Genomic DNA, 25,531 nt, shown 5'->3' on the forward strand with positions numbered 1-25,531 from the left:
TGAGTGCTTGATCTTTAATGCTTGCCATGACCACAGTAAACGCTCTTGTCTGGTTACTGTAGTGTAGTGATTGTCCTGTTTGCCATCCTCCTGAAAGTTCCCTGTTTTGATCCCAGGCAGAAACATGTGGCTTTTCTTTATTTTGATCACAAACGTACATTGTTGGCTTAATTAGCCTTAGTTAGCATATTCTATTGCTGGTTTAATGAGCATTACTTTTACCAATGTGATTATTTCTACCCGTTTTTGCTTTTGGCAAGTATGTGTGTTTTTGACAGTGTCTAAGTGTTCCTAATTCAAGTAACACCTGATAGGATCAAGGTGCGAAAGCAGGCATCTAGGTGCTTTTTCTTTTTGGCTTTTGGACAAAGGCATGAGAATGTTTTGTGGAGCATGGTTTTGTTTCCCTGTTTGTTCTTTTTCTCCAGTAGCCTGACAAATGAAAGGTTCCTGTGTTGCAAAATGCACTTTGTCCTGTCTTCAGACATAGAGGAAGACCTCTTGACTTTGGCTGGCTGTTTTTTTCTTTTTCAAGTTCATTTCAGCATGTTTAAACATCTTTAGCTTTGCATGGAGTTTCAGAAGTGTAGTGGTTGTCACGTTCACCTCACACGCGAACGGTCCCCAGTTCGAAACTGGATAGAAGCATGACATTAGGCGTTGATATTAAAGCTTTTGACGTTGAGTCTTTGTTCTCGATGGCTCGTCATGACCACAGTAACCTTCCGCAGCCTGTTTCTGTAGTGTAGTGGTTATCACGTTCGCCTAACACGCGAACGGTCCCCAGTTCGAAACTGGGCAGAAACACGCTGTTACCCTTTAGTATCCAAGCTTTTGACTTTCAGTTCTTGATCTCGATTGCTTGTTGTCACCACAATAAGCACTTGCATCCGGTTTCTGTAGTGTAGCGGTTATCATGTTCGCCTAACACGCGAAAGGTCCCCAGTTCGAAACTGGGCAGAAACACAGCTTTTTCTCTTGGAAAATGATCTTTTTGACTTTCAGTGCTTGTTCTTTATTGCTTGCCATGACCACAGCATTTTTTGTTTGTTTGAATCGGTTGGTTTCTGTAGTGTAGCGGTTATCACATTCGCTTTACACGAGAAAGGTCCTCAGTTCGAAACTGGGCAGAAACACAGCGTTTCTCTTGCAAACTAGCGCTTTTGACAATGAGTGCTTGATCTTTAATGCTTGCCATGACCACAGTAAACGCTCTTGTTTGGTTACTGTAGTGTAGTGATTGTCCTGTTTGCCATCCTCCTGAAAGTTCCTTGTTTTGATCCCGGGCAGAAACATGTGGCTTTTCTTTATTTTGATCACAAACGTATATTGTTGGCTTAATTAGCCTTAGTTAGCATATTCTATTGCTGGTTTAATGAGCATTACTTTTACCAATGTGATTATTTCTACCCATTTTTGCTTTTGGCAAGCATGTGTGTTTTTGACAGTGTCTAAGTGTTCCTAATTCAAGTAACACCTGATAGGATCAAGGTGCGAAAGCAGGCATCTAGGTGCTTTTTCTTTTTGGCTTTTGGACAAAGGCATGAGAATGTTTTGTGGAGCATGGTTTTGTTTCCCTGTTTGTTCTTTTTCTCCAATAGCCTGACAAATGAAAGGTTCCTGTGTTGCAAAATGCACTTTGTCCTGTCTTCAGACATAGAGGAAGACCTCTTGACTTTGGCTGGCTGTTTTTTTCTTTTTCAAGTTGATTTCAGCATGTTTAAACATCTTTAGCTTTGCATGGAGTTTCTGAAGTGTAGTGGTTGTCACGTTCACCTCACACGTGAACGGTCCCCAGTTCGAAACTGGATAGAAGCATGACATTAGGCGTTGATATTAAAGCTTTTGACGTTGAGTCTTTGTTCTCGATGGCTCGTCATGACCACAGTAACCTTCCGCAGCCGGTTTCTGTAGTGTCGTGGTTATCACGTTCGCCTAACACGCGAAAGGTCTCCAGTACGAAACTTGGCAGAAACACGCTGTTACACTTTGGTATCCAAGCTTTTGACTTTCAGTTCTTGATCTCGATTGCTTGTTGTCACCACAGTAAGCACTTGCATCCGGTTTCTGTAGTGTAGCGGTTATCACGTTCGCCTCACATGCGAAAGGTCCTCAGTTCGAAACTGGGCCGAAACACAGATTTTTCTCTTGGAAAATGATCTTTTTTACTTTCAGTGCTTGATCTTTATTGCTTGCCATGACCACAGCATTTTTTGCCTTTTTGAATCGGTTGGTTTCTGTAGTGTAGCGGTTATCACGTTCGCATTACACGCGAAAGGTCCTCAGTTCGAAACTAGGCAGAAACACAGCATTTCTCTTGCAAACTAGCGCTTTTGACAATGAGTGCTTGATCTTTAATGCTTGCCATGACCACAGTAAACGCTCTTGTCTGGTTACTGTAGTGTAGTGATTGTTCTGTTTGCCATCCTCCTGAAAGTTCCCTGTTTTGATCCCGGGCAGAAACATGTGGCTTTTCTTTATTTTGATCACAAACGTATATTGTTGGCTTAATTAGCCTTAGTTAGCATATTCTATTGCTGGTTTAATGAGCATTACTTTTACCAATGTGATTATTTCTACCCGTTTTTGCTTTTGGCAAGCATGTGTGTTTTTGACAGTGTCTAAGTGTTCCTAATTCAAGTAACACCTGATAGGATCAAGGTGCTGTCGGGAACCCTCAGATTATTCTTTCATCTGAAGGACCGATGTTCTTAGGTGTGAAGCACCATATGTCTCTAATCAATTGCTCCGTCGATAAGGATAACACAGACAAGGGCTGTATAATACCACTCGGGATGCCTGCCAAGACACCTCTGGCTTATCAGTTAGGCTTCCGTCTTTTATAGTAAAGAATTTAAACATTTACAGACATGCGCAGTACAAATGATTTCACAACTTGTTTTCTACAAAGAAAGTCACTTAGGCGAAAAAGCAGAGGTATTTGACCTTGGTTCACAAGGGAGATGTCTGAGACATCTCCTCGAAGAACAGATAAGGTTTTAAACAAGAGAATGCAACATAGACAGAACTCAAGTTAACTCCTTCAGTTCCTATCATTCCCCCCTTTGACATCTTCATTTTCCACAATCTGGAACACTGGATCCTGCAACAACAGCGGATAGTGGCTCGTTCACCAGGTACTATCCCAGGCCGACGGGTTGCCCAAGGGAGACAGGTCTTCTACCTTCTCCATCCCCCAGATACTGAAGCCACGTCCATCATTGCAAGAGTACGCTCCTTCATGCCAGAAATGAGATGTCAATCTAGGACTCAAAGGAATAATAGTTAAATTCTTGTTGTTTACAGTCAAACTTCCTTATCTATTTCTACATCTTTTCTTGCATACAGAGATACACCAAAAAACAAGTTTCAATAGCACATATATTACGAAGATACAAACAACAATACGTAATAGACTTAGTATAATCCCAGTTATCCAGCCTCCAATACCCTTAAACCAATTAGCTGGATTAAGAAAGGAGAATGTATCTGACCACCAACTATCCTTAGTACGATCATTGTCTTTATCGTACTGATCTCTAAGTTTTTGAACATCCTCTATTTTCAATTTTAACTTTATAATGCTTTTGGGATCTATATAATGACAGCAAGCTGGTCCGATGACTTGACACATACCTCCTTGCGCTGCAGTTAAATAATCTAATACTATGGTATGCTGATTAGTGGCTATGATGAGCTGATTTTGGACAGCAACGGTGGTGTTCAATATATCCAATATATCCCATATTTGGTCATCTAAGTAATCTGTAGCCCTGACTAATTTATCCCACATTTGAGTAATCATAGGATAAATAAAAATAGAGCTGACAATTTTATTAGCCACACTCATCTGCACTATATGTGGTCTCCCAGAGAGGCGAGGTGCATTGTCAGCAGCTCTTTTGTACAACGTGTGTTTAGGTATGCTCTGAGTATTCAACTGGTCATTCGGAATAACAAAGGTAGCTGGAGTCAAACGACCCAGAGTACAAGCACCTTTTACCCCTACTGGCAACCATTTATATGCATTGTCTCCACATATCCAGTACATGTCACTAGGTAGGTCCCATAGGGCTGAATGTTGTAATACCAGTCTATGAACTAAATCTATGAACGCAGATACATTCTGAAGCATACACCAATTTGGAAGTTGTCCTAAAGGGCTACAATACCCTACATCGGGATTTCCACAGGTGGGAGTTCCTTTCTCATATCCAGATGACTCATTGCAAGGTATATTACCTGAAATATTAAAACAAGTTTCATTATTGCCCTGGGGAAATAAATTGGAATACTCCCAGGACGTGTTATGTAACCTTCTTTCTAGCAGTATTGGTTTGAAGGCATCAGTAGAGTGGGAAGTTACATTAAAACTAACTTGTAGGCCATACATTGGAATTTGCCCCAGGTAGGTTAATCGAGTTCTATTCCTGGGTACCCAAGCCCCCCCTTTATATGCCAGATATTGAAGGTATGTATTACTTCCTGAAAGATTACCCTGCCACCAAGGGTATCCTACCCATCCCACAATAGGTATTCCAACAGTTGTGTTCCATAACTTCACATTATTTGTGGCATTATTAGCAAGTGTATCAGAACAACTGGTCCAGGCAAATAATTCCTCGGGTGGCATAGGAATAACAAGGAACGGAATACTAGTGGCTGATAGTGGTGAATGTGTGCAGATCCAGCAATCTGCTGGAGGCTGAGTGTCATTTGACCAATCATTCAGTAATTTTTCATGATGTTGTATAAACTTATTATTCAAGGACATTGGAGAATTTAGATTGTCCCACGCAGCTACCATTATTACAGATAATGCAACAAAACCAAACCAAAACATTATGCACTCTTATGCTTTGTTAACTCCTGTGGCTAGTTTGCAATGCGATGCATGGATCCAGGTTGGTCGTCCTTCCAACTTAACAGAAGTAGGCGTTGTTAGGAGTACTTGGTAAGGTCCTTGATATCGGGGTTCAAGGGTCTTTCTGGAGTGTTTCTTGACATATACGTAATCACCAGGTTGTAGACAGTGAGTTCCTTCCACACTATCTGGATCTGGAATGAAAAAGAAAACTAGAGAATGCATTTGAGTTAAATGCTTTTGCAACTGGATTACATAACTTGTCAAATTATCCACATTGAGTGTTAAGACCTGTGGGTAGTACAACCCTGTGTTCGGTGGTCTTCCAAACAGTATCTCGAAGGGTGACAGTTTAGCTTTCCCCGTGGGTGTGTACCCTACTGAGAATAATGCTAATGGGAGACACTCTGGCCATGGTTTATGGGTTTGTTCCATGGTTTTCTGTATTTTCAATTTTAGTGTCCCGTTCATTCTCTCTACCTTCCCTGAACTCTGTGGGTGGTAGGGTGTATGAAATGCTTGTTCTACACCTATCATTTGCATTACATTTTGCATTACCTCAGCAGTAAAGTGTGTACCTCTGTCTGATTCAATTGTTTCAGGGACACCGAATCGTGGTACTAGTTCCATCACCAGTTTCTTTGCAGTGGCTCGAGCTGTAGCCGTTTTCACCGGGTAGGCCTCTGGCCATCCAGAGAAGAGATCTACACATACTAGGATATTTGCATACACTCCTACCTTGGTAGCTGTATGTCGTCAATCTGCCGTCTCTGAAATGGATAGAGAGGCCTAGGTGTCGCTTTCTTAGGGACTTTTACTGTTTTACCTGGGTTGTGCTGTGCACAGATGAGGCATGATTGTACAAGTTTCGCGGCTGCGCAACTGAAGCCAGGAGCGATCCAGAAGGCATCTACCATGGCACACATGTGACTTTTTGAGGTGTGATTGGGGCCATGTGCTGCTTGCACCATGATTGGGAACAGGGACTTTGGTGGGCACATTTTATCCTTATTCTCCCATACTCCATTTGAGTTCAGCTCAGCTCCCAGTCTCCCCCGGTATACCTTCTCTGTTTGGGCAGCCTTTTGCTGGAGGGATTTCAGGACATCTAGACCCAATGTGGCTGGAATACGCTGACTCCCCGCCACCGTCCACTGCTCTCTCTAGGCCGCCTTGTGCTATTTTAGCAGCCTCGTTCGCCCTTCTATTGCCCTCTACCTCCACGGAGTCACCTTTGTGTGTGCTTTTACCTTGACAATGCCAACCTGGACTGGTAACATCAATGCCTCCATCAATTGTTTCACCAGCTCTGCATTTTTAATGGGCTTCGAATCTGTGAAAATATTAGCGACTTTACCTGCAGCGGCTCTACACGCCTCAGTGAGTGCCTTCAACTCTGCCTCCTGCGCCGACATGTGAGGAGAGAGTGGCTCCGCTCGGATTACCTCATGTGAGGATACTACTGCATATCCAGTGTAGAATCGTCCATCCTGGTGGTATCTGGGGCCATCTACAAAAAAGAAACTCAAAGTCTGCATTAGGAACAGGTTTTTCATGAATGTGTGCAAACCCAACTGTCTCCTGACTCATCAGTTCTATGCAGACATGTTCATGCGTCATGTCAAAGTATCCTTCCTCACTTGCCAATACGGTCACCAATTCCCCCTTTTCTGAATCCACAGGCAGGAGGGTGGCTGGATTCAGAACGTTACATCTTGTGAGGAGTGACATACTCAGGAATTAGTAGAGCACACTCAAGTCGGAGCTGTCTGGCCATAGACAGATGTTTTGGTTGAACTTGTAGGAGTATGGCATGGATGTCATGTGGGGAATAGATTGTCAAAAGAAACGTCAGTGTCATCTCACATGCCTTTCCTATTACGTCTCCACTTTTTTCCTTGTGCTCCAGCATACATGACAGGTCGTCTTATTGTCCTTGTTTGCTCAATTTCTTTAGCTACCTTAAGGAGGTCTTTCGGATCTACATGTCTCCATTCAGGTCTGGCTGTCTGTACTGCGTCTCGTAAATCTTTGTTCATACCGTCAATGAATGCATTCACCAGTATTCTAACATCAAGTGGGTTTATGCAAATGTACCCCATGTCTGCCCATTTCAGCTGTAACCGTCCAAGGTATATCTCTACTCTCTCTCATCTTTGCTGTGTCACATTAGTCAGGAGTACAGACTGCTCTGATTGTTCCACTGCAGCCCATTGTCTTAGTGACTCACAGTACGTCTCCCCAGATCGTGCAGATTTATCATCCATGCCCCAAGCCTGATTCTTTGTCACATCTGTGTGTCTTAATTATATGATCTAGTGCGTCACCTGCCTTTAGACTCACCAACCTCTCTAGGTCTGCCCAGGTACACTTATATGTCTGCTGTACTTCCTTTATGTGTCTGTAAAACTGTAAAACGGGAATGGTTGGTCTTCAGGGGCAGGCAGCTGCTTCAGCAAAGCTAGCTGGTCAGAGGGGCTCCAGGGATAATACACCTGTATCTTTCTTATTCTAGTCACACTTCTAGGTCCTGATGGGGTTGGCCGTCTGATGTCTACTGTCAGCTTACTCCTCAAGGGCCAATGTCCCCACTACCCACTATCCACACTATTATGTCAGCTTCTTATGATCTTGTCTGGATAGGATTTAGTGCAATTCTCTTAGGTCAGAAGCACAGGTCACACAAGTAGCTATTCAGTCTGGGTTTGTCTGAGTCTGACCACAGTGTTTACAAGTCCATCTGTTTTGTCTGGGTCTCTGGTTACACTTTGTCAATCAAACATTCATAATACACCTTCCATACTGCTGCACATTCTCAAGCATCATTTATTCACTTGCTATTTTCTTCCCTTGTCTGTGCCTTTTTGCACATCCAAACATTCACACTCTGGCATTTTTGCCTTTTTCAATATTTGTCCCACTTGTTTTACTGCTTCCTTCCTTCTCTGTCTTTTGTAATTTGACACAATTTGCTATACAAATCAATCACACAACTAGAAGCAGGTTCAAACACATTAATGACCAAGCAATCACTTACAATTCCCTTCTAAATTAGGCACCATATCTTACTTTTAACTTCCAATCTTCAATTAAGTACTGTTGCTTTAAAATGCACAAATCTTTCAGCGTGTACCTTACGGATAGAATTACAGAGAATTTTGAGCACAGCTCACACTCAGCAGAGATAAGAGCGAAGGGAGAAGAAACTGCGCAGCTCCATCCTTCCTCCCTCCCGTCAGAATGCAGCGTCGTCCTTCACAGAATTCTGTAGTTCTTTAGACTTATCAAAATCAATTTCTACAAAGAAACTCAAAATCACGGGATTTCACTGTAAGGGCAGATAACTGTATAATGAGATTAACCATGCCTTGCCCTTTTTCTGGCCAAATGCATTCAAGAAACTTTACAATGTAATGCCACATATAACACGAACTACACTCACTGGCCACTTTATTAGGTACACCTGTCCAACTGTGTGTTAAGACTTAATTTCTAATCAGCCAATCACATGGCGGCAACTCAGTGCATTTAGGCATGTAGACATGGTCAAGACAATCTCCTGCAGTTCAAACCGAGCATCAGTATGGGGAAGAAAGGTGATTTGAGTGCCTTTGAACGTGGCATGATTGTTGGTGCCAGAAGGGCTGGTCTGAGTATTTCAGAAACTGCTGATCTACTGGGATTTTCACGCACAACCATCTCTAGGGTTTACAGAGAATGGTCCGAAAAAGAAAAAAAATCCAGTGAGCGGCAGTTCTGTGGCCGGAAATGCCTTGTTGATGCCAGAGGTCAGAGGAGAATGGGCAGACTGGTTCGAGCTGATAGAAAGGCAACAGTGACTCAAATTGCCACCCGTTACAACCAAGGTAGGCAGAAGAGCATCTCTGAACGCACAGTGCGTCGAACTTTGAGGCAGATGGGCTACAGCAGCAGAAGACCACACTGGGTACCACTCCTCTCAGCTAAGAACAGGCATCTGATGGCTACTTTCAGCTGGATAATGCGCCATGTCATAAAGCTCGAATCATCTCAGATTGGTTTCTTGAACATGACAATGAGTTCACTGTACTCAAATGGCCTCCTCAGTCACCAGATCTCAATCCAATAGAGCATCTTTGGGATGTGGTGGAACGGGAGATTCGCATCAGGGATGTGCAGCCGACAAATCTGCGCCAACTGTGTGATGCCATCATGTCAATATGGTCCAAAATCTCTGAGGAATGCTTCCAGCACCTTGTTGAATCTCTGCCACGAAGAATTGAGGCAGTTCTGAAGGCAAAAGGGGGTCCAACCCGTTACTAGCATGGTGTACCTAATAAAGTGGCCAGTGAGTGTATATCATTACTCAATTCATTCAGTCTCAGATGTAGATTTGAATTATCTATAACGCATCTGTCCGGGATTCCACCACAACTAGAAAGGTCACAAATCTCTTGACACAAAAATGATGTGTGATGATTCATTCATACGTGCTCATTCACTGATTTTTTTTTATTTATTTTTTTTTTTTTTACTCAATTACTCATCTCTCATCTTATTCAGAGGTTCTCATAGACATATATGCAAGGATTCACACAGCCTGCCTATCTTGCACTTTGGATTTGATTAATACTTTTTCCAGGTTCTTTGCTGCACTACTTCCATATCTATCCTCAATTATATCACATAACCGATTTCCTTCTTCAGGTGTCTTTCCCTGACTGTTCCCCATTTTATCTTTTATTCTTATCCTGTTTCTCTTGTTGTCTTCCTGTTAGTCCCCTGCCTTAGGTGGTGTATTGGGTAAGCTCAAGACTAGGCTCTACTATACCTCGTTACCTTCTTCCTAAGGTGCTAACAGGCTAAATGGAGTGTCTGTTCCTCGGTGTACTACGTGTTTCGTGTACTTATATGCTATGTAGCATCCGAACAGAAATACTCCCACAACACACAGGATTGTAAACAAAGTGTCCATCTATCGGGGTTCTTCAGTCATATCCTGTCACAGGCTCATTTCGTGGTCCTGTGCTCATTCTATCACACTCTTATCTGTCACAAGGTTTATTCGTAAAGGGTGTTGATTTAAGCTTAGGCGGTGACCTCCCCGAAAGGACGCTGTCACATGACCCAGTTAGGCAATATCACCACTCTTTGAATGAATACCTACTGTGCAGCTTATTTGTCTACTTTTCACAGTCCTTCAAATCAAGGCAGTCACTCAACAACCTCCTCTATTTCTAGTGCGGAATCGTCTATTGTGAAAAACTTGTCCGTCCGGGCTGCGCAGTATGAACTGTTCACCCAGACTTATATTCCGTAATGTCAGACCTCTCCCATTTTGATTTGCATCAGCTCTTTTTCTAAAAATAGCTGTGCACAGACAGAACCTACAGTAACCTCTCATTCGAGCAGAAATTACATATGCGTGTCACACCCGATTTCCTCAGAGTTCTTATATGGACCTGATTTTACGGCCCCCTCCTCTACTAGATTCCCCTTTATACGGACCTTAGTTATAATGATAGATTATAAAGAGCAGAGAAGAGAAAAATTGATCTCTTACATGGCCAGGTGTTTAGGTCTGCTGTTCACAATTTCATCAGTAACTGGAGTGGTCTGTAGATCGGGTAGTCTTGGAGAGGTGCCTATATCAGGTCCCTGTTTCGGGCGCCAGGAAACTGTCGGGATACCTCAGATTACTCTTTCATCTGAAGGACCGATGTTCTTAGGTGTGAAGCACCATATGTCTTTAATCAATTGCTCCGTCGAGAAGGCTAACACAGACACGGGCTGTATAATACCACTCGGGATGCCTGCCAAGACGCCTCTGGCTTATCAGTTAGGCTTCCGTCTTTTATAGTAAAGAATTTAAACATTTACAGACATGCGCAGTACAAATGATTTCACAACTTGTTTTCTACAAAGAAAGTCACTTAGGCAAAAAAGCAGAGGTATTTGACCTTGGTTCACAAGGGAGATGTCTGAGACATCTCCTCGAAGAACAGATAAGGTTTTAAACAAGAGAATGCAACATAGACAGAACTCAATTTAACTCCTTCAGTTCCTATCAGTGCGAAAGCAGGCATCAAGGTGCTTTTTCTTTTTGGCTTTTGGACAAAGGCATGAGAATGTTTTGTGGAGCATGGTTTTGTTTCCCTGTTTGTTCTTTTTCTCCAATAGCCTGACAAATGAAAGGTTCCTGTGTTGCAAAATGCACTTTGTCCTGTCTTCAGACATAGAGGAAGACCTCTTGACTTTGGCTGGCTGTTTTTTTCTTTTTCAAGTTCATTTCAGCATGTTTAAACATCTTTAGCTTTGCATAGAGTTTCTGAAGTGTAGTGGTTGTCACGTTCACCTCACACGCGAAAGGTCCCCAGTTCGAAACTGGGCAGAAACACAGCATTTTCTCTTGGAAAACGATCTTTTTGACTTTCAGTGCTTGTTCTTTATTGCTTGCCATGACCACAGCATTTTTTATTTGTTTGAATCGGTTGGCTTCTGTAGTGTAGAGGTTATCACGTTCGCTTTACACGCGAAAGGTCCTCAGTTCGAAACTGGGCAGAAACACAGCGTTCCTCTTGCAAACTAGTGCTTTTGACAATGAGTGATTGATCGTTAATGTTTGTCATGACCACAGTAAACGCTCTTGTCTGGTTACTGTAGTGTAGTGATTGTCCTGTTTGCCATCCTCCTGAAAGTTCCCTGTTTTGATCCCGGGCAGAAACATGTGGCTTTTCTTTATTTTGATCACAAACGTATATTGTTGGCTTAATTAGCCTTAGTTAGCATATTCTATTGCTGGTTTAATGAGCATTACTTTTACCAATGTGATTATTTCTACCCGTTTTTGCTTTTGGCAAGCATGTGTGTTTTTGACAGTGTCTAAGTGTTCCTAATTCAAGTAACACCTGATAGGATCAAGGTGCGAAAGCAGGCATCTAGGTGATTTTTCTTTTTGGCTTTTGGACAAAGGCATGAGAATGTTTTGTGGAGCATGGTTTTGTTTCCCTGTTTGTTCTTTTTCTCCAATAGCCTGACAAATGAAAGGTTCCTGTGTTGCAAAATGCACTTGGTCCTGTCTTCAGACATAGAGGAAGACCTCTTGACTTTGGCTGGCTGTTTTTTTCTTTTTCAAGTTCATTTCAGCATGTTTTAACATCTTTATCTTTGCATGGAGTTTCTGAAGTGTAGTGGTTGTCACGTTCACCTCACACGCGAACCGTCCCCAGTTCGAAACTGGATAGAAGCATGACATTAGGCATTGATATTAAAGCTTTTGACGTTGAGTCTTTGTTCTCGATGGCTCGTCATGACCACAGTAACCTTCTGCAGCCGGTTTCTGTAGTGTGGTGGTAATCACGTTCGCCTAACACGCGAAAGGTCCCCAGTTCGAAACTGGGCAGAAACACGCTGTTACCCTTTGGTATCCAAGCTTTTGACTTTCAGTTCTTGATCTCGATTGCTTGTTGTCACCACAGTAAGCACTTGCATCCTGTTTCTGTAGTGTAGCGGTCATCACGTTTGCCTCACACGCGAAAGGTCCCCAGTTCGAAACTGGGCAGAAACACAGCTTTTTCTCTTGGAAAACGATCTTTTTGACTTTCAGTGCTTGTTCTTTATTGCTTGCCATGACCACAGCATTTTTTGTTTGTTTGAATCGGTTGGTTTCTGTAGTGTAGAGGTTATCACGTTCGCTTTACACGCGAAAGGTCCTCAGTTCGAAACTGGGCAGAAACACAGCGTTTCTCTTGCAAACTAGCGCTTTTGACAATGAGTGCTTGATCTTTAATGCTTGCCATGACCACAGTAAACGCTCTTGTTTGGTTACTGTAGTGTAGTGATTGTCCTGTTTGCCATCCTCCTGAAAGTTCCCTGTTTTGATCCCGGGCAGAAACATGTGGCTTTTCTTTATTTGATTCACAAACGTATATTGTTGGCTTAATTAGCCTTAGTTAGCATATTCTATTGCTGGTTTAATGAGCATTACTTTTACCAATGTGATTATTTCTACCCGTTTTTGCTTTTGGCAAGCATGTGTGTTTTTGACAGTGTCTAAGTGTTCCTAATTCAAGTAACACCTGATAGGATCAAGGTGCGAAAGCAGGCATCTAGGTGCTTTTTCTTTTTGGCTTTTGGACAAAGGCATGAGAATGTTTTGTGGAGCATGGTTTTGTTTCCCTGTTTGTTCTTTTTCTCCAATAGCCTGACAAATGAAAGGTTCCTGTGTTGCAAAATGCACTTTGCCCTGTCTTCAGACATAGAGGAAGACCTCTTGACTTTGGCTGGCTGTTTTTTTCTTTTTCAAGTTCATTTCAGCATGTTTAAACATCTTTAGCTTTGCATGGAGTTTCTAAAGTGTAGTGGTTGTCACGTTCACCTCACACGCGAACGGTCCCCAGTTCGAAACTGGATAGAAGCATGACATTAGGCGTTGATATTAAAGCTTTTGACGTTGAGTCTTTGTTCTCGATGGCTCATCATGACCACAGTAACCTTCAGCAGCCGGTTTCTGTAGTGTAGTGGTAATCACGTTCGCCTAACACGCGAAAGGTCCCCAGTTCGAAACTAGGCAGAAACACTCTGTTACCCTTTGGTATCCAAGCTTTTGACTTTCAGTTCTTGATCTCGATTACTTGTTGTCACCACAGTAAGCACTTGCATCCGGTTTCTGTAGTGTAGCGGTTATCACGTTCGCCTCACACGCGAAAGGTCCCCAGTTCGAAACTGGGCAGAAACACAGCTGTTTCTCTTGGAAAACGATCTTTTTGACTTTCATTGCTTGTTCTTTATTGCTTGCCATGACCACAGCATTTTTTGTTTGTTTGAATCGGTTGGTTTCTGTAGTGTAGCGGTTATCACGTTCGCTTTACACGCGAGAGGGCCTCAGTTCGAAACTGGGCAGAAACACAGCGTTTCACTTGCAGACTAGCGCTTTTGACAATGAGTGCTTGATCTTTAACGCTTGCCATGACCACAGTAAACCCTCTTGTCTGGTTACTGTAGTGTAGTGATTGTCCTGTTTGCCATCCTCCTGAAAGTTCCCTGTTTTGATCCCGGGCAGAAACATGTGGCTTTTCTTTATTTTGATCACAAACGTATATTGTTGGCTTAATTAGCCTTAGTTAGCATATTCTATTGCTGGTTTAATGAGCATTACTTTTACCAATGTGATTATTTCTACCCGTTTTTGCTTTTGGCAAGCATGTGTGTTTTTGACAGTGTCTAAGTGTTCCTAATTCAAGTAACACCTGATAGGATCAAGGTGCGAAAGCAGGCATCCAGGTGCTTTTTCTTTTTGGCTTTTGGACAAAGGCATGAGAATGTTTTGTGGAGCATGGTTTTGTTTCCCTGTTTGTTCTTTTTCTCCAATAGCCTGACAAATGAAAGGTTCCTGTGTTGCAAAATGCACTTTGTCCTGTCTTCAGACATAGAGGAAGACCTCTTGACTTTGGCTGGCTGTTTTTTTCTTTTTCAAGTTCATTTCAGCATGTTTAAACATCTTTAGCTTTGCATGGAGTTTCTGAAGTGTAGTGGTTGTCACGTTCACCTCACACGCGAACGGTCCCCAGTTCGAAACTGGATAGAAGTGTGATGTACCATGTCTGCAAGATATGTTTTCTGTTGCAATGTGCTAACAAATCCTCCATCCTAGGACATTGTAAACTCTCAGTAGTAGGAATTCCTTCCCCCCAGGTTTTATCAACCCTGCCACTTCCTCTGGAAGAGCAGGAATGTTAATTAGCTAGACCATCTTCCTCACACCATTTGCCTTCTCTCCTCTTCAGAGCGGGAAAAACTTCTTTGTTTGAAACGAATAAAACTATGAGAGACTATACCATAAGAACCAAATACCCTAGAGATATGAAAATCATATTTTTGTAACCTGAGCGGTCCCAGCTTCTAGACTGCGTATGTTTCGAAGTTCTACCCTGTCCAGAACATGAGATAGGATTTGCGCCCAAATGGACGGTCATATCGCATAGATGTTTGATGTTTTCTTGATGGGCTCATTACGCTGGGAAACATGATACCACTGATGAGTCCATACCAGATTCTCCCATAAAGTTATAGCTAATCTAAGTTTTGTAGCCAAAACATAACTTGGATAAGAGAGGTGGGATCAACCCAGAATGCACCTCTCTGTGATGTCACATAGGAAAGTCTATAAGGCATTTCCTGGGCAAACCAGCTCAGAACAGCTCAAGTCGTCGTGCTAGAAGGACCCCAATGAGCGGAGAAGTGCAGCTCCGCCTCCACCCACCTTAGCCGCATGGTCTGCCTAAGGAACAATATGGAACTGTGAGTGTAATCTCTTTGTTTTCTCCACTTTTATTTTATACCTGTACTGTACATATTTTATGTCTCAATTTTATAGCAACTTTTATCTGTAATCACTGTCCTCTTTCGGAAAATAAATGAAATTATTTAGATCTGTCTCCATGCTCTAAGAATCGAACTATACGCCTTTGATAGATAATCGCTACTAATTCAAAGGGTTTGCCACGGACCCTCTTAATTTAACACTGTGAATTAAGTAACCGTGACTGGTGGCAGCGTGTTGTGTACGGCTATTACGGCTTGCTGGCAGTACAGAAGGGTCTTATATTGCTGAATAAGGGTCTGCAGCCACAGCATTGATAATTCCCTTACTGCAGAAGCCTAATTGCCGGTTCACAACAGGCAGCCCGTCCGGCGGCCAATTATCCTAGGTGCAGTTCCCTGACTGACCTGAGGGTAAGGGGGGCGCCGGAGAGCTGTGAGTTCCAAAGTGGAACTGAGAAAGTGGGATATACATAAATCCCTGCAGTACTTGGAAGATTGATAGCAGTGGTGGGGCATCCAAATTAAACTCCCCCTGCGGCAAATTGTAGAGCGAGATTAGCTTGCTGGATATTTTTGTCACATGGTGCCGGTGGTGGGATAACTAAGATAAGCCCCAACGGTGCCTGTGATAGCTGTGTGCCGGCATTGTGTCACGTCCATCCGTCCGCTGATACACCCGTGTCAGTGGTGGGATTGTGACATAGTGGTGACACAGGGTCCGCTGTCCGTCGCGTTTTGGTGGCAGCGGGACCCCCGTTAGTATCGCCCGTAAGTAGACGAACGGCGGTGGGCTGTTCGTCACATATTGGTGGCAGCGCGGTGGGATAATCCTAGAGCATTAGTGATTTGGTTTGAGCAATCATTCCTCTCACTAAAAACCTGCACGGTTCCTGCGGGAATCCTGCATCATAGGTTTTGGAGAACAGACTCAGTGGTTACTAGTCCTGAGACATTAGTGTGTACTTGCAAGTATCCCCCTCCCGTTTCTTCGTTTTTCTTTTTCTATCTTTTATTTGGCAACCATGGCGGCAAAAGGAGAACCTTGGTACACCCGGCAGACAAAGGAAGTTCTTGCTGCGTTATGCACGTACCAAGGCCTTGACGCCACGAACAAAAACAGAGCTCAAATTATCGCGGCTCTAGTGCAGCTGGACAACGACCAGAATCCAGCGAGCGCAGAAGTTGGCCCAAGTTGCAATGGGGCTGCAGCAGAGGCTCCACTCCTGAGCGCTGGCCCCGCATTCAACCAGGACGGGGTGGACCCCTATCTGCAAATGGCCTTGGACGCACTCCCCGCCGAAGACAGTGATGGGCGGGTGAGGCTGATCCAGCAATATCGGCAGGAGGCCCAAGCCGAGCGTCAAGCCCAGGCTGAGAGAGCTGAGCGCCGAGCGGAGGCTGAGAGAGCAGAGCAGCGAGCCGAGAGGGAGGCGCAGAGGGCCCATGAACTGGAGGTACTCCAGCGGGGTGGGAATGCCCCCACAGCCCGAAGCAGTGAGCCCAGCAGCGTCCAGACTCCTAAACCCCGGCCAGAGCATTTTCCCGTGATGGAAAAGGATGGGGACTTGGACACATTTCTGCGAGCCTTTGAGAAAGCCTGCAGACAGTACCAGCTGCCTAGAGACCAATGGGCAAGGTACTTGACCCCAGGGCTAAAAGGCAAAGCCCTGGAGGCATTTGCTTCTCTTCCGCCAGAAGCCGATGACGACTATGACGCCATAAAGCAGGCGCTGATCGCCAAATACCGGCTGACACCTGAGGTATACCGAAAGAAGTTCCGACACCTCCAACGTGGCCCACACGATAGCTACAGTGATGTGGTGCAAGGACTCAGGACCCACTTTGACCAGTGGATCCATGGACTGTCCGTTGAAACCTTTGAGCAGCTACGGGACCTGATGATCAAAGACCAGTTCCTGCATCTCTGCCCAGCTGAGGTCCGACAGTTCATCCTGGACCGCGAACCAACGAACGCGGACAAAGCGGCGCAGATCGCCGACAACCACGAGGCCAACCGGAAGCCCGAGACGCGGAGGCCAGTCGCCACCAGCTGGAAAGGGGGTAAGCCAGCAACCAACCCCAATGCCCCAGCTAGCCGTCCCTCCGGAGGCCCAGTCCCTGTTGCCAACAGCAGGCCGGCTACTGACAGTCGCCTGTGTCACCACTGCCAGCGGCCTGGTCACTTCTTTTACACCTGTCCGAATAGGCCGAAGAACCCCCCAGCCAAGGCCCCCGGGCCCAACGCCTCTGTTCTTTTGGTGGGAGGTGTGGTTGGGAGGGCTGACGACAACGTTCAACCTGTTCAGGTGGGGGCCCGTCTTGCTACAGGCCTCAAGGACACCGGGGCTGAACGAACCCTCATCCGTCCTGGACTGGCGGCCCCTGAAGAGTTTGTTGAGGGGAAAACCCTGACTGTCACCGGGATTGGAGGCACCCGTTGTCCCTTGCCAGTGGCACGAGTTTTTCTTGACTGGGGTGCCGGGAGCGGGTTGAGGGAGGTGGGAGTGTCTGAAAACCTGCCCACTGATGTTTTATTGGGGACTGACTTGGGGAGGATGGTTGCATACTATGTCCCTGACACCCTTCCCCAAACTGATAATAAGGGTAACGTTAACCCTGATGATGTTGATGATGGGAAACTGAATGTGTTACCTGCTAATGCCTTGATGAGTAATGATGCAACTAACAACCATTCTTTCCCAAGGTATGATGCTGATGCTGATGTGAATGTACCAAAGCAAACTGATAACCATTCTTTTCCTAGGAATGATGATGTTGATGTATCTGTGCCGACTGAACCCGTTAACCCTTTCTTTGAAACGGTAGATGTGTCCACAGGTACCGAGGTGCTCAGCCCCGTCACTCTGCGGAGTGAGACGGCTGAGGAACCCCTGGCAGGAGCAAGCAACGGTGCTCAAGAGAATGGGGAGGTGCATGGGGACCATGAGGAAGGTAATGCCATGCAGCTGACCAGTGCCACCGAGGAAGGTAACTGGCCCATAAGTAGCACTGCTCCTAAAGTGTTGGGGGTGGATGGGGAGGTAGAGCCCAGGGCAGCACCAGCTGGTGGGTCTGAAGAAATCCCCAGGGAGACAGCATACATAGCAGCTGTCACACGCAGTCAGAGTGCCCAGATCGCAGGTAACGCACTGTCTTCTGGACCCTCTGCTGCTACAGGAGAGACTGAACCAGAGGTGAACCCAGAGCCGGTTCCAGAGGGTCCCAGTAAAGAGGGGACCCTGACGTCACTTCTGGCAGCCTCCAGCATGGAGTTCCAGGCTGCTCTGCACTCAGATGCCAGCCTGGAGAAATTGAGAGGTCTCGCCGAGACGCCCACCTCCAAGTCTGATAAGGAGAGGGTGTTCTGGGAACGAGGAAGGTTGTACCGGGAGACAGTACCCGGAGATCCTAAAAAGGAGTGGTTGAGGGAAAGACAGCTGGTCGTCCCCTATCAGTTCAGAACTGAGTTGTTGCGGATTGCCCATGAGATTCCACTCGCTGGACACTTGGGGATCAGCAAAACAAAGGCACGGCTGTCTCAACACTTCTATTGGCCCAAGATGGGGACAGATGTAACACACTACTGCCGCTCCTGTGCCACCTGTCAAAAAGTGGGTAAGGCGGGGCCTGCTCTTAAGGCTCCCCTTATTCCTTTGCCGGTGATAGAGGAGCCTTTCCAGAGAATCGCGGTGGACATTGTAGGACCGCTGTCCGTCCCCAGCAGCTCCGGAAAGCGATACATTCTCACCGTGGTAGACTACGCTACCCGGTACCCAGAGGCAGTAGCTCTGTCTTCAACCAGGGCAGATAAGGTGGCTGACGCACTGGTGACCATCTTTTCAAGAGTAGGATTTCCCAGGGAGATGCTTACCGATCAAGGGCCCCAATTCATGTCTCGCCTAATGGAGGCTCTCTGTGAGAAAATGCAGGTGACGCAGCTGGTATCGAGTCCGTATCACCCACAGACTAATGGTTTGTGTGAACGTTTCAACGGTACCCTCAAACAGATGCTCCGCATACTGGTTGAGACCCAAGGGCGCGACTGGGAGCGGTACCTCCCACACCTGCTGTTCGCTTACAGAGAAGTTCCGCAGGCCTCGACCGGGTTCTCCCCCTTCGAGCTCCTGTATGGCAGGCGAGTCCGGGGACCCCTTGGGTTGATAAGAGAATCCTGGGAAGATGAGCCAAACCCCACAGAAGTGTCCATCGTGGATTATGTCATGCGCTTCCGTGACAAGATGCAGACCTTGACGCAGTTGGTGCATGACAACATGACGCAGGCTCAGGCTGACCAGAAGCACTGGTACGACCAGAACGCCCGGGAGCGGACCTACCAGGTGGGTCAAAAGGTGTGGGTGTTGGTCCCTGTACCAACGGATAAGCTTCAGGCAGCCTGGGAAGGCCCGTACGTCGTCCACCAACAGCTCAACCCGGTCACCTACGTGGTCACGCTTGACCATGCTCGGGGTAGGCGCAAGGCCTTTCACGTCAACATGCTGAAGGCGCACTACGAACGTGAAGCTTGCATCCTACCGGTCTGCAATCTGCCAGAGGATGGGGAGGAAGAGTCCCTCCTGGACATGCTGGCCCAGGCCAAGGCCAATGGGTCCATTGAGGACATGGAGATAAGTGGTTCGCTCACCGTGTCCCAGCGGTTGCAGTTGATGGCCACCCTGGAACTCTTCCGGCCCGTGTTCACCAACCGTCCTGGGAGGACGGAGTTAGCGGTTCATGAGGTGGACACCGGGAATCATGCCCCATTACGGCGAACACCTTATCGGATCTCTGAAACGGTGCAACAAGTCATGCGCCAAGAGGTCGATGAGATGTTAAGGCTGGGAGTGATTCGACGGTCAAAAGGTGCGTGGGCTTCACCTGTAGTCCTCGTGCCTAAAAAGGATCGAACCACCCGGTTCTGCGTGGACTACAGGGGGCTCAACGCCATCACAACCTCTGATGCCCACCCGATGCCGCGCATCGAGGATCTGCTCGAGCGGTTGACAAACGCCAACTACATATCCATCATGGATTTGAGTCGGGGATACTGGCAGATTCCCCTGAGCCCTGAGGCGCAAGAGAAATCCGCCTTTATCACCCCCTTTGGACTGTACGAGTCCACGGTCATGCCCTTCGGCATGAAGAATGCCCCTGTCACTTTCCAGCGGATGGTCAACCACCTGCTTCGGGGACTGGAGGAGTACGCAGTGGCGTACTTAGACGATATTGCCGTCTTCAGTTCCACCTGGGAGGAACACCTTCAGCACCTCCAGGAGGTGCTCAAGCGTCTTCACCAGGCAGGCCTGACCATCAAGCCGGGGAAGTGCCAGATAGGCATGCGCGAGGTCCACTACCTGGGGCACCGGGTAGGCGGGGGTTCCATGAGTCCGGAGCCAGAAAAAGTGGACGCAATCGTGTCCTGGCCCACCCCCAGGACCAAGAAACAGGTGAAGTCCTTCTTGGGCACTGCAGGGTACTATAGGCGGTTCGTACAGGACTATAGCGCCCTTGCCAAACCCTTGACTGACCTCACCAAGCAGAGGCTACCCCAAACAGTCAACTGGACAGATGACTGTGAGGCGGCTTTCCAAGCTTTGAAAGCAGCCCTGTGCAACTCTCCAGTGTTGAGAGCAGTCGACAGCAGTCGCCCGTTTCTGGTACAGACCGACGCCAGCGAGTTTGGCCTCGGTGCTGTGCTTAGCCAGGTCGACTCGGGGGACCAAGAGCACCCCGTGTTGTACCTGAGCCGGAAACTTTTGCCGAGGGAAGTGGCATACTCGACCATCGAGAAGGAGTGTCTGGCCATGGTGTGGGCACTGCAGCGTTTGCAGCCCTACCTGTATGGACGCGCCTTCACGGTGGTAACCGACCACAACCCACTGAGCTGGTTGCACACCGTGTCGGGAACCAATGGAAGATTGCTCCGCTGGAGCCTTGCCCTTCAACAGTACGATTTTACTGTAAAACACAGGAAGGGCAGTGAAAACGGCAATGCCGATGGGTTGTCCCGCCGGGGCGAACCCGCTGAGGTGCGCATGGCCGATTACCGAGAGGTAATGCCTCCTTAGCGCCCTCTTAAGGGGGGAGGTGTGATGTACCATGTCTGCAAGATATGTTTTCTGTTGCAATGTGCTAACAAATCCTCCATCCTAGGACATTGTAAACTCTCAGTAGTAGGAATTCCTTCCCCCCAGGTTTTATCAACCCTGCCACTTCCTCTGGAAGAGCAGGAATGTTAATTAGCTAGACCATCTTCCTCACACCATTTGCCTTCTCTCCTCTTCAGAGCGGGAAAAACTTCTTTGTTTGAAACGAATAAAACTATGAGAGACTATACCATAAGAACCAAATACCCTAGAGATATGAAAATCATATTTTTGTAACCTGAGCGGTCCCAGCTTCGAGACCGCGTATGTTTCGAAGTTCTACCCTGTCCAGAACATGAGATAGGATTTGCGCCCAAATGGACGGTCATATCGCATAGATGTTTGATGTTTTCTTGATGGGCTCATTACGCTGGGAAACATGATACCACTGATGAGTCCATACCAGATTCTCCCATAAAGTTATAGCTAATCTAAGTTTTGTAGCCAAAACATAACTTGGATAAGAGAGGTGGGATCAACCCAGAATGCACCTCTCTGTGATGTCACATAGGAAAGTCTATAAGGCATTTCCTGGGCAAACCAGCTCAGAACAGCTCAAGTCGTCGTGCTAGAAGGACCCCAATGAGCGGAGAAGTGCAGCTCCGCCTCCACCCACCTTAGCCGCATGGTCTGCCTAAGGAACAATATGGAACTGTGAGAGTAATCTCTTTGTTTTCTCCACTTTTATTTTATACCTGTACTGTACATATTTTATGTCTCAATTTTATAGCAACTTTTATCTGTAATCACTGTCCTCTTTCGGAAAATAAATGAAATTATTTAGATCTGTCTCCATGCTCTAAGAATCGAACTATACGCCTTTGATAGATAATCGCTACTAATTCAAAGGGTTTGCCACGGACCCTCTTAATTTAACACTGTGAATTAAGTAACCGTGACTGGTGGCAGCGCGTTGTGTACGGCTATTACGGCTTGCTGGCAGTACAGAAGGGTCTTATATTGCTGAATAAGGGTCTGCAGCCACAGCATTGATAATTCCCTTACTGCAGAAGCCTAATTGCCGGTTCACAACAGGCAGCCCGTCCGGCGGCCAATTATCCTAGGTGCAGTTCCCTGACTGACCTGAGGGTAAGGGGGGCGCCGGAGAGCTGTGAGTTCCAAAGTGGAACTGAGAAAGTGGGATATACATAAATCCCTGCAGTACTTGGAAGATTGATAGCAGTGGTGGGGCATCCAAATTAAACTCCCCCTGCGGCAAATTGTAGAGCGAGATTAGCTTGCTGGATATTTTTGTCACATGGTGCCGGTGGTGGGATAACTAAGATAAGCCCCAACGGTGCCTGTGATAGCTGTGTGCCGGCATTGTGTCACGTCCCTCCGTCCGCTGATACACCCGTGTCAGTGGTGGGATTGTGACATAGTGGTGACACAGGGTCCGCTGTCCGTCGCGTTTTGGTGGCAGCGGGACCCCCGTTAGTATCGCCCGTAAGTAGACGAACGGCGGTGGGCTGTTCGTCACAAGAAGCATGACATTAGGCGTTGAAATTAAAGCTTTTGACGTTGAGTCTTTGTTCTCGATGGCTCGTCATGACCACAGTAACCTTCCGCAGCCAGTTTCTGTAGTGTAGTGGTTATCACTAGAGTTGATTGACTTTTGGTTTTTTAGGGTCGCGTTTCGTTTCGTGAAACCCGACTTTTCCAAAAGTCGGGTCGAGCAAGATCGTCCGATTAAAGGGAAAAGTCGGGGTCGTCCCGAAACACGAAACCCAATGTAAGTCAATGGGGAATAAAAGTCGGCAGTGAGAGGAGGACAGGAAACACACCAACAGTGCCCATTTGAATGCCAAAAACATCAATTCTTCTTACTTAAGCTTGTCAACCTTAATTAACTTCATAATATAAGTTACGCACTGAAAAATGGGTGTTATTTGGCTAAAGTTGTGGGGGGGGAGGGCTGGCTGCAGGTTTTCATGTGCCCTGGGCGAAAGAGCGCCCCTTTAACACATACCACAACTCATCATGCTCCGATACGGCAGATAAATAGCGGTATAGTACAATGAAAAATACCTCACTTTTTACATCTCATGACGAGGCCCATCTATTTCTCCATACAGAATCATTGGTCCCATATAATGTTTGAAACAGTATATGATGAGCTCCACATAATGCTACAGTATATGTTGGTCCCCATGGATGAAGCTCCACTGTCTTATGGGCCCAAATAATGCTCCAAACATAATGGGCCCCATTTCTAATGCTCTAGTGTATAATGGGCCCTGTAAATGCTGCTCCAGTGTCTGATGTCCACCTTTGGAATGTTCCAGTGTATGGTGGGCCCCATCTATCATTCTCCAGAGTATAGTGCTCCAAAAAAATTGCTGTCCCAACATTGAAAACAATCAAATAAGTCTCCTCGCTAGGGAATCCCTGTACTTGTCTGGACAGGTGCTGTAGCTTGCTTAACAGCTCGCCAGCCGTTCTCACGCCCAGTATGGATTGCACGTGATTGCACAAAGGTTAGAAAGGGTACCGTATCCCTGGATAACATGTATGGATAGCGTACACATTCAAAATATATGTCTATACAGCATGAGGCAGGCTCAGACGGTGTTAGGCCCAGTATGGATTGCACGTCATTGCACAAAGGTTAGAAAGGGTACCGTATCCCCGGATAACATGTATGGATAGCGTACACATTCAAAATATATGTCTATACAGCATGAGGCAGGCTCAGACGGTGTTAGGCCCAGTATGGATTGCACGTCATTGCACAAAGGTTAGAAAGGGTCCCGTATCCCCGGATAACATGTATGGATAGCGTACACATTCAAAATATATGTCTATACAGCATGAGGCAGGCTCAGACGGTGTTAGGCCCAGTATGGATTGCACGTCATTGCACAAAGGTTAGAAAGGGTACCGTATCCCCTGATAACATGTATGGATAGCGTACACATTCAAAATATATGTCTATACAGCATGAGGCAGGCTCAGACGGTGTTAGGCCCAGTATGGATTGCACGTCATTGCACAAAGGTTAGAAAGGGTACCGTATCCCTGGATAACATGTATGGATAGCGTACACATTCAAAATATATGTCTATACAGCATGAGGCAGGCTCAGACGGTGTTAGGCCCAGTATGGATTGCACATCATTGCACAAAGGTTAGAAAGGGTACCGTATCCCTGGATAACATGTATGGATAGCGTACACATTCAAAATATATGTCTATACAGCATGAGGCAGGCTCAGACGGTGTTAGGCCCAGTATGGATTGCACGTCATTGCACAAAGGTTAGAAAGGGTACCGTATCCCTGGATAACATGTATGGATAGCGTACACATTCAAAATATATGTCTATACAGCATGAGGCAGGCTCAGACGGTGTTAGGCCCAGTATGGATTGCACGTCATTGCACAAAGGTTAGAAAGGGTACCGTATCCCCGGATAACATGCATGGATAGCGTACACATTCAAAATATATGTCTATACAGCATGAGGCAGGCTCACACGGTGTTAGGCCCAGTATGGATTGCACGTCATTGCACAAAGGTTAGAAAGGGTACCGTATCCCCGGATAACATGCATGGATAGCGTACACATTCAAAATATATGTCTATACAGCATGAGGCAGGCTCAGACGGTGTTAGGCCCAGTATGGATTTCACCTAATTGCACAAAGGTTAGAAAGGGTACCGTATCCCCGGATAACATGTATGGATAGCGTACACATTCAAAATATATGTCTATACAGCATGAGGCAGGCTCAGACGGTGTTAGGCCCAGTATGGATTGCAAGTCATTGCACAAAGGTTAGAAAGGGTACCGTATCCCCGGATAACATGTATGGATAGCGTACACATTCAAAATATATGTCTATACAGCATGAGGCAGGCTCAGACGTTGTTAGGCCCAGTATGGATTGCACGTCATTGCACAAAGGTTAGAAAGGGTACCGTATCCCCGGATAACATGTATGGATAGCGTACACATTAAAAATATATGTCTATACAGCATGAGGCAGGCTCAGACGGTGTTAGGCCCAGTATGGATTGCACGTCATTGCACAAAGGTTAGAAAGGGTACCGTATCCCCGGATAACATGTATGGATAGCGTACACATTCAAAATATATGTCTATACAGCATGAGGCAGGCTCAGACGGTGTTAGGCCCAGTATGGATTGCACGTCATTGCACAAAGGTTAGAAAGGGTACCGTATCCCCGGATAACATGTATGGATAGCGTACACATTCAA

At 46.1% G+C, this 25,531-nt stretch overlaps 9 non-coding genes across 9 annotated transcripts; all 9 read left to right on the forward strand.

The window, feature by feature from the left end:
- Positions 1 to 734: 734 nt before the first annotated feature.
- On the forward strand, positions 735 to 807 carry TRNAV-AAC (transfer RNA valine (anticodon AAC)). The gene has a single exon. It is a non-coding gene; the product is annotated as a tRNA-Val (tRNA).
- Positions 808 to 893: 86 nt separating this feature from the next.
- On the forward strand, positions 894 to 966 carry TRNAV-AAC (transfer RNA valine (anticodon AAC)). The gene has a single exon. It is a non-coding gene; the product is annotated as a tRNA-Val (tRNA).
- A 10,371-nt stretch (positions 967 to 11,337) lies between these two features.
- Positions 11,338 to 11,410, forward strand: TRNAV-UAC (transfer RNA valine (anticodon UAC)). Its single transcript has one exon. It is a non-coding gene; the product is annotated as a tRNA-Val (tRNA).
- A 768-nt stretch (positions 11,411 to 12,178) lies between these two features.
- On the forward strand, positions 12,179 to 12,251 carry TRNAV-AAC (transfer RNA valine (anticodon AAC)). Its single transcript has one exon. It is a non-coding gene; the product is annotated as a tRNA-Val (tRNA).
- An 86-nt stretch (positions 12,252 to 12,337) lies between these two features.
- TRNAV-CAC (transfer RNA valine (anticodon CAC)) lies at positions 12,338 to 12,410 on the forward strand. The gene has a single exon. It is a non-coding gene; the product is annotated as a tRNA-Val (tRNA).
- Positions 12,411 to 12,507: 97 nt separating this feature from the next.
- TRNAV-UAC (transfer RNA valine (anticodon UAC)) lies at positions 12,508 to 12,580 on the forward strand. Its single transcript has one exon. It is a non-coding gene; the product is annotated as a tRNA-Val (tRNA).
- Positions 12,581 to 13,348: 768 nt separating this feature from the next.
- On the forward strand, positions 13,349 to 13,421 carry TRNAV-AAC (transfer RNA valine (anticodon AAC)). Its single transcript has one exon. It is a non-coding gene; the product is annotated as a tRNA-Val (tRNA).
- Positions 13,422 to 13,507: 86 nt separating this feature from the next.
- On the forward strand, positions 13,508 to 13,580 carry TRNAV-CAC (transfer RNA valine (anticodon CAC)). Its single transcript has one exon. It is a non-coding gene; the product is annotated as a tRNA-Val (tRNA).
- Positions 13,581 to 13,677: 97 nt separating this feature from the next.
- Positions 13,678 to 13,750, forward strand: TRNAV-UAC (transfer RNA valine (anticodon UAC)). Its single transcript has one exon. It is a non-coding gene; the product is annotated as a tRNA-Val (tRNA).
- Positions 13,751 to 25,531: the final 11,781 nt, after the last annotated feature.

Source organism: Dendrobates tinctorius, unplaced genomic scaffold (assembly GCF_039654945.1).
Source record: "Dendrobates tinctorius isolate UK_male_01 unplaced genomic scaffold, ASM3965494v1 ptg000251l, whole genome shotgun sequence".
Lineage (NCBI taxonomy): Eukaryota > Metazoa > Chordata > Amphibia > Anura > Dendrobatidae > Dendrobates > Dendrobates tinctorius.